Here is a 3059-nt window from a genome sequence, read left to right as displayed (position 1 = left end):
CCGAAAAAGAGATATACTCCACGGATCTGTATAAAGGCACAAAAAGATTCGGTGAAACTTACCTTTAATGGCTTGGACGAGGTTTAGGAATAAAGTTCTGAATCCTGTCATACATCGACTTGATCCAAATGAATGTGCAGCCTTTGGCACTGTAGTGAGTTGGAGGAAGTACTCGTAAATAGAAATCAGAACTGTACACAAATATGAAAACAGGCTCAACTATCTTTATCTCCAGGTTGGGTCTCCATAGGTTTCTGATTTACGAAGATGGAGCCAAGCGCGTAGTCGTTATGAATGTGAATGTGATCGTATTATGAATGTTATTTATCCATTGAGTGCAACGGTGAAGACAATAATAATAGCGCACGACGGTAAGAATAACGTTATAAGCGTGGGAACAGTTCAAAGATACGACAGAGCACTTCATTACCTTCAGAGCTCACTAACTGAATTTGCAAGAAGGTAGAACGCACCAGAAACTTCAACAGGCTATCAAGTATAGGTCTATATCCTACGACACTGTCAGCAGTAGATATTTTTATGAAGGCACTAAAATAAAATAATAGTCGACTGAAGATAGCACGAAAGGAGCTGAAACATGTACGTGGAACGACAAACATTGGTTAAAATTATTGTACTGCAAACGCGTAATTTTCATAACAACTTTACTAAAAAAACGAGATTCAAGACATCACTGAGTCATCTTGTGCTGGATTTCCTAAACCACACCAAGCGAATGCTATGTTGCTTCCTTCAACCATTGGTTTCCTGTCCATTTATGCACTGCATCTCTAATGATCCTGAAGCTGACCAGACGTTAGACTGTAAACAACATCATTATATTCTTGTCGGTTCTGCAGCCGGGTTATACAATCATCTTGTCACAATGTCTCGTCGACCTACCATGTCGCCATCTTCACGTGAGAACGCTGTTAGATAAATCTCGCCGGCACTGATTCCTGCTGTTGCTGTGCACTGCTTCCACCAGGGCGGGTGGCCCTCAGTGTGTGTGGTGCTGCCTGCCAAGCTCTGAACGCTTTTTACTTTATAATTAATCAGAACACAAGCGCGGTAAGTATGGAGGATACTTCCTTTAGTTTATTATGGTGTCTTGGGGGCTAATTTTAATTTGAGGAATAACCTGCCCTCTTCTGAATATCTCTATCATTTGTTTAGTAGAGCCACTGGTCGGAAGAAGTGATCAGCATCTTCCGGAGTCTCTCGACAGAAGCTTTCGCTGCCAAACCCCAAACTGGACTAGTTTAGTCCATTATCGGTGGGACAAAAGTTCTATAGATACATAGTCCGCATTCAACAGAGAGGCTTGTGTTCTTATTAATTATAGAGTAAAAAGCGTTCAGAGGTTGACATACCTTCCTTCTGACTTCTTGGTGTGCTGTTTCCATTTTAGTTTTTAATCCGGTACAACTCCTAGGTGGCGTGCCCGCGTGGTCCGCAGGATCGGTGAATAATACAGCTTCGTGATCAGAATGAGATTTTCACTCTGCAGCGGAGTGTGCGCTGATATGAAACTTCCTGGCAGATTAAAACTGTGTGCCGGACCGAGACTCGAACCCGCGAGCGTGCTTGGGTAGCTCAGTTGGTAGAGCACTTGCCCGCGGAAGGCAAAGGTCCCGAGTTCGAGTCTCGGTTCGGCATACAGTTTTAATCTGCCAGGAAGTTTCATATCAGCGCACACTCCGCAGCAGAGTGAAAATCTCATTCTGGAAACATCCCCCAGGCTGTGGCTAAGCCATGTCTCCGCAATATCCTTTCTTTCAGGAGTGCTAGTTCTGCAAAGTTCGCAGGAGAGCTTCTGTAAAGTTTGGAAGGTAGGAAACGAGGTACTGGCAGAAGTAAAGCTGTGAGGACGGGGCGTAAGTCGTGCTTGGGTAGCTCAGTTGGTAGAGCACTTGCCCGCGAACGGCAAAGGTCCCGAGTTCGAGTCTCGGTCCGGCACACAGTTTTAATCTCCCAGGAAGTTTCAATACAGCTTCGTGTCGTCTATTGCTGATGGGCGACGCTTAGTGGCCATTATTACATCATTACTTGGCTATTGTTTGCCTTACAGCCAATGAGCCACTTAACGGTCCGTCTCTCCAGATCGTGACAAGCTTCACGAACTCTTCTGTGTAGTGCTGCTGGTCGTCTACGTAATGTTAAAAATGCGGTATTTACCTCTCTCATTTTTGTTTTCATTCCTGAAGGGAGACGATGGTATGATTACAAAGTTCATCTACTTCTCAGTTAGTTTTCCCTGTTTTGCCACAGTTCTTTTTGAAATGGGGACAAAACCGATCCGGTGAAATTAGTGAAAAATACTCATTACATACAACACACACACCAAAACACGTGTGAGAGATATTGTCGCTGCTGCCCTATAACGAAAATTGAAGGTACTCCGCCCCAGTGATTAAAGCTGGCAGAAACAATTAATAGCTCCGGAGTATATGGGCCCATATGTTTTGCCGGCCGAGTCAATACCGTTGCCTTTCTGTTTTTAATTTCATATTCCACATTTTATTTACAATATGATCTGATGGTCTAATTTCTTTCTTTTTATGTACTGTCCCAATAGTGAGATGTGAGAGCAACAACCCGCGTCTCATCATACATCATTCTGTGTCCCTCCTTCTAAATGCCTACTTAGGCTGCAATCCAAGTGGATACCTCTGTGCGCTACCAGAGCATATCGATCACACGTAACAAACACTTCAGGCGTCTAAAGCTCTCGGGGTTGCAGGCTGAAGAACTGCAAGGAATCGGTAGTGTTCCAAAGCAAACTATTCACAAGGCATTCCTCACGCTTCTCACATTCAGTGATCCATACAGAGCTGACGAAAGAAGTATCGGCCGTATTTTTGCATAACTGTCTCATCCAGCCCAATAAATGAAAACGCCCTTGTAATCACACAAGAATTTCTGCTCATCGGAATCCGTTCTGTATAAGGCTACATCGGCTGTTCTTCACGACAACGTGATCTACATTGTGCACCGGCACAGCCGGGCAAAAAGCAAGGTAAAGTGCTTACAAAAGAACAAGCACATTACTATTCTGC

General features: G+C 44.0%; 1 non-coding gene across 1 annotated transcript; it reads left to right on the top strand.

Moving 5' to 3' along the window:
* The first annotated feature begins 1584 nt into the window (after positions 1-1584).
* On the top strand, positions 1585-1659 carry Trnap-cgg. Its single transcript has one exon. It is a non-coding gene; the product is annotated as a tRNA-Pro (tRNA).
* Positions 1660-3059: the final 1400 nt, after the last annotated feature.

Source organism: Schistocerca americana, chromosome 5 (assembly GCF_021461395.2).
Source record: "Schistocerca americana isolate TAMUIC-IGC-003095 chromosome 5, iqSchAmer2.1, whole genome shotgun sequence".
Lineage (NCBI taxonomy): Eukaryota > Metazoa > Arthropoda > Insecta > Orthoptera > Acrididae > Schistocerca > Schistocerca americana.
The sequence above is the reverse complement of the archived record's forward strand: the minus strand, read 5'-3'. Positions and strand labels throughout refer to the sequence as shown.